The sequence below is a fragment of the Convolutriloba macropyga genome, chromosome 3 (assembly GCF_964194025.1).
Source record: "Convolutriloba macropyga chromosome 3, txConMacr16.3, whole genome shotgun sequence".
Lineage (NCBI taxonomy): Eukaryota > Metazoa > Xenacoelomorpha > Acoela > Convolutidae > Convolutriloba > Convolutriloba macropyga.
The window spans coordinates 54,229,262-54,243,396 of NC_134470.1; the positions used below are offsets into that span (position 1 = coordinate 54,229,262).

General features: G+C 34.8%; 1 protein-coding gene across 2 annotated transcripts in view; it reads right to left on the bottom strand.

The window, feature by feature from the left end:
- Window positions 1-14,135, bottom strand: part of LOC142336283 (uncharacterized) — a 35,582-nt gene that overhangs the window by 19,677 nt on the left and 1,770 nt on the right. Inside the window, exon 1 of one of the 2 annotated variants that reach the window (XM_075384995.1) lies at window positions 6,431-6,511. The exons of the other annotated variant lie outside the window; for it this stretch is intronic. The gene's annotated coding sequence lies outside the window, so the exon portion shown is untranslated. Of the gene's footprint in view, window positions 1-6,430; window positions 6,512-14,135 lie in introns of those variants that run through there. 2 annotated transcript variants of the gene reach the window in all.

Below are 14,135 nucleotides of genomic sequence, written 5' to 3' on the forward strand. Positions count from 1 at the left end.
TTTTCTGCCAGTTCTTTTAGTTTGCCGTAGAAATGTTCAACAGTTTCCCCCCTGAGTTGTTTTGTGATCAGAAAGACGTGTCTATCAAATGTTATGTTACGCGGGCGGATGAATGCTTTGTGTTGATAGTGTATCTATCATAATATGTGGGTTCTTACAATTCAAGATACGGCGTCCCTCTATTCCAATACTCAAGTAGAGGAGAGATACTGATTTTCGGTCCGCCAACGACCACGGTTTGTCGCCACACATTATGCCTATCTCGATGAGTCTTTGGCATTTGTTTTGCCAATTCATTTTTTGTTGCGCGTTGCGCGCGTTCCTTTCCCTTTCTGATTGTGCAGATGCACCCACAATCGTCTCTTCATAGATGGGTTCCAAGGGTAGCTCCACCATTTCAGGCTTCGGGCCGAGTAGCGTGTCCAGGATGATATTCTCTTTGGCTAAGAGCGCTAATTTGTATTGAACTCTCCACTTCTCCCAGCAAAGTGGTGGGTCCGGTGTCGGTTTGTCCCAGAAGGGGTCGATTCCAAGAGGTGTTCTTTTCGTAGCTGACTGCGCCATGTCGTACTTTACTATTTTGCTGTGGTGATTCGCGTTGCGAGTATGCAGACGGAATGTTTATGAGTGATTCGCGGAGCGAGATCTACTTTAACTTTTGTTTCGCTTACTTGCGGAGCGGGAGAACAAGAGGCAGTTTTGCAAACTGAATTGAATTGCATAAATTGAGAGGAATGAATTAAACAGATTGGAGCCACTTGGGCACAACGTGAATACGTGATCAGACATGTCTGATCACGAAGCGGGAAACTATCAGACAACGGAATGAAATGATAAGGTAAACAAATTGAACAAATTAATGAAGGTGAAAGTAATTGAACTAATTTAAGGCATCAAATAAATTTTACTGCAATGATTAAATAAAATAAATAAATATACCATCAGGTATCACAATTCCATTAATCTAAATACTGAAAAAATTGGTTAACTGCTTTTAAAGTTTTTATTTTATAGGACAGAAACAGTATGATAACTGTGAGTGTTGCTAGCTAAAGTTGTTGGCTAATAAGGTATTGATGTTGGTATTGCATACATTTAACTTCAAAAATGTTCAGAAAACTTTAGTGATGGTTTTTTCGGCCTCCTAATTTGTATTGCTTGATGGGTAAGATTCGCCATATGTGAATCAAAATGGCCGAATCAAAATTTCTTCCGCAACTGAAGTGATGTTTTGATCATAATTTCTTTGCATAAAGAAAAGTTGATAAATTGAAAACGTTCTCTGCAGTTTAAAACTTAGCTTCATACGCTCCACTGCAGTAAAAACGGACAAAACTGTGCAAAATATCGAAAAGTTCATGTAGTGTTGTTACTAATGATCCTGTGGGATAAGAACCACCTGGCTGATGGACAGAGGGCTCTCAAATGACAACTAAAAAATCAAACTAATTTTAATATTTCAGCTTAGCATGTCTGAGGCGTTTTAACGTAAACCCCGATGACCAAAGAAAGTTTCTCAGACAGAAATTTTAATTTCTGTCTATCTGGTACCCCATGCCTACTGGTCGTAAATGTGTACATTCAGTAGGCTTCAGTTGTAATTTTACTAAGTCGCTTGTTTAGGCGCTCTGTTCATTATTGTAATTGAAATAATTTTGATTGTAATAGTGCTGTTATTTTTTTTATAATTTAAACATTAATTTATTTTAGAAATTAAATTATGGCGAGTTCCGTTAACGACTGGAAAAGGAATACTGGAAAAGGAGCGAAAGGAGAAAACATTCTTGTCACGTGCAGTATTTTAAATGCATTTTTCAGTTCAAACTCACTTTTTCCGTACAAAAAGGCCACGATTAGGCAGGCTACAGTTTGAATTATTAAAATGAAAAATATACAAACTCAACTGCAATCCGCAATCTATATTAAACTTTTCACTCAATTTTTGTCAACCAGAGAACCTCTCAAATAAACAAATAAATTTAAGTAACAGTTTATTTAAGCTTGAAATATTTGAATTTTAAATTCTTTTGAATTTAAGCAGAACTTGTTATTGAGTTCAACAGTTTAACTTCTGTTAATTATTTCGTTGAGTCACTATCTATAAAATTTGGGTCTAGTTTTTGGGACCCTTTTGTCCATTTTTGAGACTGTTTTGAGTGGGACTATTTTCCATTTTAGAACTATTGTGTCTGGAACTGTTTTGTCCAGACACAATAAAAACAGAGCTTGTAAACCATTAAAACAACTACTTACTTGGAAGGATAAAATACAAAATCTAAATTTTTTCGAAAACTAAATATGGTTACACTTAGCAACAAGAACCTAAAGTCATCACAATTTTCTGTCAGGCACTACTTTCTGATGGCAATCCCTGAACTTCAAACTGCGCTTGGTATTTCAATGTAAATTGTATTTCAGCTTCTTAAATCAATAATTTGAAAAAGATGTTCTTGTACAACGGGAAGGATTCACAGCGGAAAACTAAAACAGAAAAGAAACCAAAAACGAGGCAGTTGTGAAAAACAAAATACGAAATCTCATTCAATGAAATCGTTATCGCTTCCAAGGCTCCAAACAGCGTTTTCCGCGACTTCAATCTAACGTTTTGCATTTGAAAGTTTCATAGGTGAAGCTATTTTAAGCGTGTGTCTGTTTTGTAATAATTTCGAGATGTGCATCACTCAATAAGAATAAAAATTTCACTCACACATTCAAATTTTAGTATGCATACTAATTGAAGCTCAAGAAGGTACACCTAGAGTACTTAAATTATAAGGTTTTGACTAAGACCTTTAATTTGTTCAAATCGATGAAAAAATAAAGATAGCAAAAAAGAAGGGAAAAAAATCTGTGTGTTTAAGTGTATCGCGAAGCTGAACTAACTTAGTCTTCACATCATTGTCAAAACTAAAACATCATTGCCAGAAACAACCATACCTAAAGGTAGACCTTGAAAATGTTCGCCACGGCATCTTATCATAGTATCCTCGGAGCAAATCAGCAATACACACTAACATCACTCAAAAAAGTTAACGCATATTTCACTGATAACTGGTGAAAAGTAGTTCAAATGTTTTTTTTTAAAATTTCTAACCCAACTGCAATCCGCAATATATCAAAAAACTTTCACTCTTTTTTCCCATTTTGTAAGCTTGAAGTTTGTTCGTAAGGTTGTCATTAATTCTATGGTTTTCATAAATTGTAAAGCATTATTATTTTTGCCCCGGTGAACAAACAAAACAATCCCAGACAAAACAGTTAAAAACAAAATAGTCCTTTATTGCAAAACAGTTCGAGAAAAAACAGTCCAAAAAACAGACAACAAAATCAAAGCGTCTTAAAATTAAAAATTATAACTTCAGCCTCTCAAAAACTCTATCATATTCTGATGCTGGAATTTTTGTAAAAGTTCTTGTAAATTTGAAACAACTTACGCCGTAAACGGAAGCATGAATTGTGTATACCTGACAAAAGACGTTCGAAGCTTATTAGAATGTCCTACTGCAGTACCAATCATCTGATATTGTCGGCGCAAATTAACGGCTGGCAGAGTCGCAAAAACAATTCTTTTCCAATAAAGTTACCCTGAATCATAATATATGAATTTCTCGCAACTATGTGCCATTTCTAAGATCTATGGAATCTCAAATCTCTTCAGTGAGGAGGGCTGACTAATTTTGTTGCAGCATTCAGATGACTAATCTTTGGTTTGAGTTGTAGGCTGGAATACTTGCTGCTGTTTTTCTACTGCTGTCCTTTTGGGCATTAAATATCGCTTTGCGTGGAATCTGGTCAGCCATTGCGGCAGTGTCTTAACGCAGAGCGGATTTCTTAACGCAGAGCGTTCTTAAAGCAGAGGGCCAAGAAGATACGCCATCATTACGTCGCCGGTGCCTTATATAGCCAAAACCTTCAAAAACGACCAATTCTGAGCGAATTCCATGTTGAAAAATGGCGTCAATATTATGATACCAAGCATCGTGAGGCACTCTTTCATATGCTTTTGAATTTAAGCAGAACTTGTTATTGAGTTCAACAGTTTAACTTCTGTTAATTATTTCGTTGAGTCACTATCTTTAAATTTTGGGACTAGTTTTTGGGACCCTTTTGTCCATTTTTGAGACTGTTTTGAGTGGGACTATTGTCCATTTTAGGACTATTGTGTCTAGAACTGTTTTGTCCAGACACGATTAACCACAGAGCTTGTAAACCATTTAAACAATTACTTACTTGCGAGGATAAAATACAAAATCTAAAGTTTTTCCAAAACCAAATAAGGTTACACTTTCAGCAAGAACCTAAAGCATTGACAGTTTTCTGTCGGGCACTACTTTCTGATAGCAATCACTGAACTTCAAACTGCTCTTCTTATCTCAATATAAACCTATTACAGCTTCTTAATTGGAACAAATTGCTTGTACAACGGGGAGGATTCACAAGCGAAAAACTAAACTACGAAAGAAACCAGAGGCAGTTGTGAAATACAAAAAACGAAAGATCATTCAAAGAAATTGTCCTCACTTTCAACGCTACAAACAGCGTTTTCCGCGACTTCAGTCTAACGTTCTGCATTTGAATGTTTCATTAGTGACGCTCTTTTAAGAGTGAGTCTGTTGTGTAGTAATTTCGGGATGTGCATCACTCAATATGAATGAAAACTTCACTCATTCGTTCAAATTTAGAATGCATACTAATTAAAGCTTAATAGGGTACAGCGGGAGTACTTAAATTATAAGGTTATGACTAAGACCTTCAATTTGCTCAAATCTTGACAAAAAAGATAGCAGAAAAGAAGTGAAGAAAAATCTGTGTGTTTAAGTGTATCGCGAAGCGGAACTAACTTAGTTTCCTCATTATAAAATGGTGTTCTTACCTAAAATTAACTGTGAAGTTAAATTTCAATTTTCTGTCAGTTCTGCGTGACAAACGACTTGTTCCGCTTCGAACTCAACAGAAATGATGTGCAATTTATACCAAGAAAACAGCATGATACGTTTAGTCATAGGTTTGTGTCGCATTTACTGACATTTCAGCAGGCCATGTTATCCCTGTAAATTACTTCATTATTTTGTCGATAATCTGAGAAGTTTATGCAAGGTCAAAGTAAAAAGCATCGACTTGCTGGCCGCAATTTTCCATAAAAATTCCAGTCATGTAAAACTGTTTTGTGGAAAAATCTGATATTTGATTATAACAGCAAAAATTCTTTCAACTGAGTTCGGGAACCTGAAAAACAAGAATTCAGTCGATTTGAAGAAAAAGAACTCCAAAATTTTTTTACAAACATCATTGTCAGAATTAACCATACCTAAAGGTAGAGCTTGAAAACGTTTGCCACGGCACCATATCACGGTATCCTCGGAGCAAATCAGCAATAAACACTAAAATCATTCAAAAGAGTTAACGCATACTTCACTGATAATTGGTGACAAGTAGGTCAAATATTGTTTTTTTTTAATTTCAAACCCAACTGCAATCCGCAATGTATTAAAAAACTTTCACTCAATTTGTGTCAACCAGAGAACTTCAAACTTTGATTAAGAGTTCCCATTTAAAGCTTGAAATTTTTTCTTAAGGTTTTCATTAATTCTATCGTTTGCATAAATTGTAAAGCATTATTATATTTACCCCGGTGAACAGACAAAACAGTTCCAAACAAAATAGTGCTAAATTGCAAAACTATCCCAGACAAAACAGTCCAAAAAACAGACAAAACAGTCCAAGAATTGATTGTTCTGATAAAGTACTCCATTTCAAACTCCTTTTCATGTTTAAACATATTTTTTAAGTTTTTTAAATCAATATTCTGAAAGAATGTAGTTGCACTAGGGTAAGGATCAAAATGGATAAACTAAAACACAAAAGCAACCAAAAACAAGGCCTTTGTGGAATACAATATCAGGGTATCTCAAACCAAAACAGCAATAAACATTTAATAACTAAGTAACGCATATTTCACCAAGGCATTCATTTCAATTCTGGTTAAGTTCAAAAAAGCCAACAGAATAAATCTGATCGAGCGGAAAAATTTAAATCTGTTAAAATATTGCACCCTTAAGACACTAACCATAGCTTACAACATTCTAATGAAACCCAAATAATTTCAACGTACTCTGCATGAGTGAGTAAACATCATCAAAATATGAAAATAACTGCTTTAAAATTTAACGAAAATCAAAACAAAAGTGTTATAGTGACAGGACTTTAATTCACATGAACAAACTCTAATAACGAAGAACCAGGAAAACTGTAATGTTAGATCCAAAAATAACAACTCAATTCTTAAAGTCAGACACAGAAATTGAACGGTCACCTGGCAATGATCAGACATTTATGAAAAGGCATCTAAAAATTGGATATTTCGTGAAATGTTGACAACTGTTTTCGTTCACTGGAGTTGTGGCCAAACCGAAGTCAAAATGTTTGTTACCTTGGCGTTTCATCGTCGTTGGTTTATCATCCAGAACCTCAAATTTTTGGCGTCCTCAAATTTCACCAATCAGAACTTCCTGAAAATTTGACTGCGGTCAAATTTCTGAGTAATTTTGCTAACCTGAGCAAAACAACTGATAATCTACTTTAATTTAAATTAATTGGGGGTTTCTGTAGGTACAGCGGGCTTAATTGTTGAAACCGTTTTTCTCATAAAGATTAAAATGTCACAGGCATCATGAGTCCATGGAGAGTGGACTGTAAAGCAGTTCATCTAGCAGGGAATAAATTAATTTGCTTCTTCCAGTTTTCCGAAAAGTCATTTCAAATTTCCACCGGAAGACTGTGAGCCTAAAAGTTTTCTCAAACATCTTCTGATCTCACGCTCGGTGGTGATAGGTTCATATCAAGTCTTACGGCCCGCTGAGCCGTGGCCATGACACAAGAGGCATGGCCAAATGCGGTAATTTCATTATTTTTTAGAGTTAGTCTACATCGATTTTAAGTATTTGACATATTCAGATTCGTTGAAAATTTTATATTTTGAGTTTTTTGTTTGTTGAAACGTCACCAGTAGGGAGGTACCTTTCTGCGCAACACTTTACGACAATTTACTTGTCCGAAATGAGTAAGAATGTTTTATTTAAGACAAAAAAATATTGATAAAATACAAAACTTTTTTTTTGTAATTTCTTATGTAATACTTTTCTATTTGTAATATTTTGTAATATAAAGCAATAAGGAAAAATTTATGCCAGCAATCTGAAAAATCACTTAAACAGAGCTGGCGGTGAATTAAAGTCAAAATTTAAGCAATAAGGATATAAAGCAATAAGGAAAAATTTAATAAGGAAAAATTTATATATAAAGCAATAAGGAAAATATAAACATTTAATAACTATAACATAAAGCAATATAATATAAAGCAATAAGGAAAAATTTATGCCAGCAATCTGAAAAATCACTTAAACAGAGCTGGCGGTGAATTAAAGACGAGCATCAGTTGACAAACATTACGTGAAATTCAAACTTTCCATCAAGAATTTCTCCGTATGTACTCTTGTCAGGTGTCCAGAATATAAAACAAACAAATTTGTGAAATTCATTCAGAAAATGGATTCGTATCAATTTCGCTGAAAACATTTTTTTAAAAAGGCAGTTTAACAACTTTGCAATTTCAATTACTTTTTTGTTCACATGTATAGTGTTACACGTTGTAATAACTATTTTATGAGATCTTACACGACAATATTTCGTACGGTTGAATTAATACAGCATAAAAATAAGCAAGAATAATCAAATTTTGCAAAATACATCCAGGCACGATCACCCTGGTACAAATACCTCAATAATTCCGGACTTCTTTTAACGTGTGGGAGCCGATAAGATCGGAGAGATTCAAAATTTTGATCAGACGTCTTTTAAGATAATACACAAGGAAAAGTCTTATTGAGGTATTTGCGCCCCAGCTGCAAGTACCTGGCTTTTTATCACAGACTTTACGTGTAATGGCAGCGTTTGTGTTCTATAGCATGGGCACATTGCCTACTGAGTGATAATAAAGGGAGATCCCTAAACTCAAAAAATAAATCGAACATTCTGGTGTATAGCTATTTAGCTGAAATTGTATAAAAACCGAAAACAACCTATAGAAAACGTACTCGCCAATACCAGTTTACGTCCCAGAGCTCTGCCATGATGAAAATCTGTCCGCAACATCGCTCACACTGATGATTTGTTCCGTTTGCGCCCCCCCCCCCCCCGTCTTAGTGTGTGTACATTCACCACAAGCGAATTTGATTTGTTATGTTAACAAATAATGATTTACGATGTAATGGCACATGTTCTCTAAAGGGTAATTGTGCACACGACGTATTTTTTTTTTGGGGGGGGAACAGAAAAATCTAGTCATTAAAACACGCGTGAACAAAAGTAAACGCTCACATGGCGAAATTAAATAGTAAATTACGTTTTTTCAGGAGCATTTTAAAAATTCAGATCTCCGTTTTCTTTAAATGTTTGAATTGACTGAAAATTGATAGTTTTAATTGCTTTAAATTCTGGATAAAGGGCAAAATTACTCAAGGACAAAATCCAGATAGAACTTGGGCCGCTTTTTTTAAAAAAAAACTAAGTTGGGTTCCACGTGAAATCTGTGAGCTATACGATAAAGCTCTGTAGTTTCCTATGCAAATTCTTCACTCTAAAAAACTGCCTAAATTGAACGAAAAAATTGTCTGTTAACAATTTTCTCCAGAAAAGATGGTACAAAAATTCTAAATTAGACGATAAATCGGGTAAAGTTACTCAACTTTTGGGTGCTTAATATCTGACGCTGACTCACACAAAAATTCCCACTTAAAACCCACTTTCCGGGTTAAATCGAGGAACAACGTATTTTTTATTAATTTCTCAGGCCTAAAAATGCCTAATATTGCCAAAAAAATAACCTCAGTAGATCAGTTTATTCAGGAACTTGGATTAAAACCGGTCATTTTACACGTGTTTAGCACACGCAGATTTGTGTAAAAATTCAGAAGAACAAAACTTTCTCGTGTGAAATCCTACAAGATACAGATTTCTCACTCAATTTCGTTTTTATAAACCACCCAAGAAACGGGAGATTTCACAAACAACAATATTGGAGTGTTGCTTGAAACACTGAAAGTGCGATCCAGTTGAGCTGCGCAGATCTACGTGGCTTACTATTTTTTGCAGACAACTGATAAAATACTGATCTAAATATTCTACTCAAATGGTTTGCAGTTTTTTCAAAACTTTAGAAAGTATTTTGTTTGAACATCAGATCTATTACGAAGAAGCTGCTGTTTTTTACAAAACGAAGGTGAGTATTGGTTTCCTATCGGTTTTTACTACTTGAAGAGGAGTATTGGTATTCAACAAATTTTTATGACTTGAAGAGAAATATTGAAATTCTACAGGTTTTTTAAACTGAAGCAAGTTTGCTCATGAGTTGAAAATTTACTCTTTTGTTTTCGAATTGACTTCTATTTTAAAACGTTTGCTTCTGTTTCCGAACATTGGACTCGAACGGTAGCTTGGTTTCTAATGTATAGTAATTAGGAACTCCTGATAAGATTCATGGTCGAAAGGTCATCGAGAAGTTTTCTTCCCATAACAGTCCCTCCCGTATCCAAACTACAGGTAACCACCCCACCCCCTACATACTCCGCTCACCTATCGCCTCATATCTACTACTATGCCCCACCACCCCATCTACTTCCCCCACCAACTTAACTCCACTTACACCCTCTTAACTACTCCAAGATACGTATCTATCCCTCCACGTACCTACCTCTCACACCCCCTAAACAACCTCCAACCCACTATTTCCCCCTCCTACCCACAATCCTAAAACACTCAAAACCGTGTCTGCATTTTTCAAAAAACATACAATTTTATTAAGCAAATAGTCAGTCTATAGGCTTCAGGGATTAAATTGGACGATTCTTCGAGTCGTTTCCGGTATTCTACCGGCTGAGCATGTTTGTTCATACCTTGAACTTAGACTTCTTTTGCGAACATTGGCTTCTGTTTTAGAACATTGACTTCTGTTTTCGAACATTGGACTTTAACAGCAGCTTAAATTTTAATGTATAGTAGTTAAGAAGTACCGATAAAACGTCAAAAGGCATTTTTGAAACGTATCAGTCCAATAACAGTCGTATCAATCTCCCTGGTCAAACTACAGACTTGTGTTTTACCGTCAAAGTTTTTTAAATTAAAAAAGGTTGAACTTGATCGGCCGTCAGACCTAAATGCAAATAAAGTCAGCGTGATAACAACCCTCAGAAAAATACTTTCACAATCACTAATTTAAGTTCAATTGAGCGCACACAGGCAAAACTTTTCAAGGTAAAAAGGTCAGATTGTGAAGTATTGGAACCAATTAGGCCAAGCTTTTCAATTTTTCTGCATCACTTATCTTCCCTTCACTACCACCTCCTACCCTCGCCCCTTCATCTCTCACCATCACCCATGCCTTGACTTTGTTGACAAAAATCAATTTTCTTCAAATTTATTGAAATGAGGTAACGTTTCAAAATTTAAACAAACTGACTAACGTCGGAAGAATTACTATCGAACGACAGGCTGGGAGCCAATTTAATTTAGAGGGGGTGTATAGCAGTAATTTTCAATGGCTATAAAATTTGTTCCACCCGTGACTGTAGATGAGTAGTCCACCCACTGCGGTACGCTCACTTTAAAACACCAATCTCTCACAAAGGCTTTCATCTTATCAGCAAACTTTATTTCCGATCGTGAGCATCACGCAAAAATTAACAAGTCAAGCATGAAGTCACTTGAAAGCAAAAAAAGCGCAAAAACAGTCGAGCAAAAGTTTGGCACGAAATAGTCACATACGTTTGCTTTGATTGCTTCAACTATCAATCGAGAGAAATTGAAAAGACTTTTGAATTTGACCAAAATTAAAAACTGGAAAAGCGAGCAACCTAAATAAACTGATTTACAGAAATCAAAAGCAATTACAATTGGTTTAACTTATGTTTTCTACGTAAAATTTTATTTTTGCTGATATTAACTGTTGCTTTAAAAATTATCTTGTAAGTTTGTAAATAAAATATAAAGAACGTACCTTGTATCTTTACCTTAAGAAAAATACAGAACAACTTGCATTTTTTCTGAAATTTAGAAGTCCGAAAAAAATTAACACATTATCTGAAAGGCTACGCCAGTTTTTCAATCGATTCCGTAGAACTTAACTCTATTTTTCTTCTAATTATTCAAACAACTCCTCAAACTTTTCATAAATATTAAAAAAAGAAAACAGATATTTGATTATTGGAGGCAAGGTGACACGATTGTTTCTGGCCGTGCCAGAGAGCAGTGGAATATAGACGAAGTAGTTGTTACAAAACTTACTCAATTTTTACTCTGTTTTCCTTCCTTCAGCCAACACTTTTTTCAGGTCAGCTTTCCTAGAATAGAGAAATGAGGTCCAAAGATTGATACCGGAGATCAAAAATGATTTTAAAAAATATTATCCACAGTGAAATAGAAATGCGACACCAAAATATAACTCAAGAACTAAAGCAATAAAAAACTAAAAACTTAACAATCTTGATTCTCGGTGATTTTTTCTCCAGATACAACCTAATTAATCAGCATTTTTGTTCCGACCACTCTTGAGGGGGGGGGGGGGAACTAAATACTCAAAGAGTTTTTTCTTGTTCAGACAATTTCGGCCGATCGATATATTCATCGTAGAGAGTTGAGACTGGTATCATTTGAAAAATCGTCCAGCGTAGAATATGGAATTAAAAATATTTTTTATTTTTGTTTTTTACAGGGAGTTATCGAGGTTTAAACTTTTGAGAAAATAGACTGAAGTCCGTTTACTTTATTCACATTTTCCGGAAATTTTGACTACAACTTTGTCAATTTTGCTAAAAGAAAAACTTTCTAAAAAGTGCTGTTCATTTTAATTTTAAAGACAATAAAGTTTTTTCGACTAATTTTATGCGAGCAAAATATTTCAAAATTCAGACTTTTTAATCAAAAACAGCACGAAATAAGTTTCTTTAGTCCACTTTGATTAAATTAGCAGGAAGTACACACCCAAACACCACTAACAACCTTTGTAGACTCAAAAGGGAGCTATTTCTACTTCAATTGCCGTTGAGAGTGCTCTGTAATTAAAACTTTGCCGTTTTTTGCTAACTTTACTCGTTGATTATCAAAAACGCAGCCTTTATTTTTGAATTTTTAACTAACAATTTACCTATATCTATAACATTCGAAAAACTAAGTGTTCTTCATGGACGAACAGCATTAGCAGGGATAGTTTTGGACCAATCTTGGACTGTTGCAATCCAAAAATAATTCGGATTGTAATCAGTTGGTCTTTTTTAAATTAAATTAGTCGATCTTTTTTATATTAATTAAAGAAAATAACATTTCAAATCAAAGCTCAGCGGTTATAGGTCAGATTATCTTCGTGAGCAGCTCCAATAAAACGCATCTAGTTTTTTACTTGAAGGCTTATGGTCGTTTAAACTTTTATAAACATTTGATTTTTAAATAAATAATGGTTTAATGAACTTTCACTACTTATTTCTCAATTTTGTCAACCTGCAGCTTACTGTCAGCAAAGAAAGAATGCTTCTTCGAAGAAAAGATGAGCCGATGTGATGATATTAGTAGAGAGCTGATGGCTTTCATGACTTTGAAAACAATTGTTTTCCGAAACAAAAAAAAACACTTTTTAACTTTGCAATTTTGTTCCTTTTATTGTCTATTTATTACTTAGTCTCGTTAACTACAGGCCAAATATGACATTATTGGTATCAAAGAAAGATGCCAAAAGAGATCTGTGTCATGTTTTTAAAGGATTCGTTATGACTTTACTGTCTTCGACACAGGTTTTTCATAAAAAAGTAAACTAATTTCTGATTTTTTGCCAAATTTGACGTTCTTTTTGTAGACGTAAGACAGATTCTGGATAACCGCAGGTCTCAAAGGCAACCTTTGGAATAAACGAACCTACTTAATTATTTCCTTTTTTAATTAATAGCTTTCATGACTTTAGAAATAACTTTTTCATTATGGACAGGTCCCATATCGTTTCTGGTGAATTACAAGTTATATCGTTTAGTTTGTTTTATCTGACGCTGTTTTTGACTTTGTTATTAAGTTTTGTTTTTAAAACGGACATAAAGTTTCTGAAGTAATTGATGTTTGTTGTAGTTGTTTGATTTTGCTGATCGTCTTGACACGCTTTCTTAATATTGGCATATCTCATCAATCGAATGCATCATTTTTTACTCCATTGAGTTATTTGCTTTGGAGGCTATCTTTTTTGAAAAGACTTGAATTTTTGGGTTTTTCTAGCTGTTCCTCATTTGGTAGACAATTATGGATGAGCGGGGTCAGAACCTTATGTGCGATCGCACATTACCGAGCCTTCTTTTTACTTTTTCGCTTTCCAAATAATTAATCTACTTAAACTGCTGAAAAATTCAAAACAGGATACAATTGACGATTTTATTTTTAGGTAGAATTGCTAGTTATTCACTTATCATAGTCCGCAAACAGTTTAAGTAGATGAGGCTTTATTTCTGGCAATTTACTGTTCACGTTGCTTCTGTACCAAAACGGGCAACGTGAAAAAAATATTTCAAAGAAACATTCTTGCTGTAAATTTATTATAATCGATTAATTCGAAAAAAAATTGTGTTCAAAATAATTATAATACAACATAATACTTATTATTATTGTACAAAAGCGCGCCCACTCTTAAGATACTCAATGAAAACCTCAATCGATTTTTACCTGCAGATTTTAGGCACTTACTCCGCCTCCCCGCATGACACGCCCAGCACCTTCACCTCACCATCTATTCCCCCACCTCTACTCCCACTGAGCACAAAAGATCACTCTGCGTGTAGTCAGTTGAGTACAACTACAGTGAAATCGATTCTTTTGCGGTCCATAGTTTTTTCTTTGGAACATAGCCTTCTCTAACGACCATCGTTCTGCTTTATATTTTTTTATTACTAAAAATAACTAATTTTGGGGTTTGGGATTTATGCTATAACACGTATAAATGGGGGGTGCAAACGGACGTGGGGGGGGGGGGGGGGGGGGGGGGGCAATAACAGAAAAGAGCCCGTCAAATTACTTCGCGTTTGTGCGTTTGTTCAAGTTAATTCGAATCATAG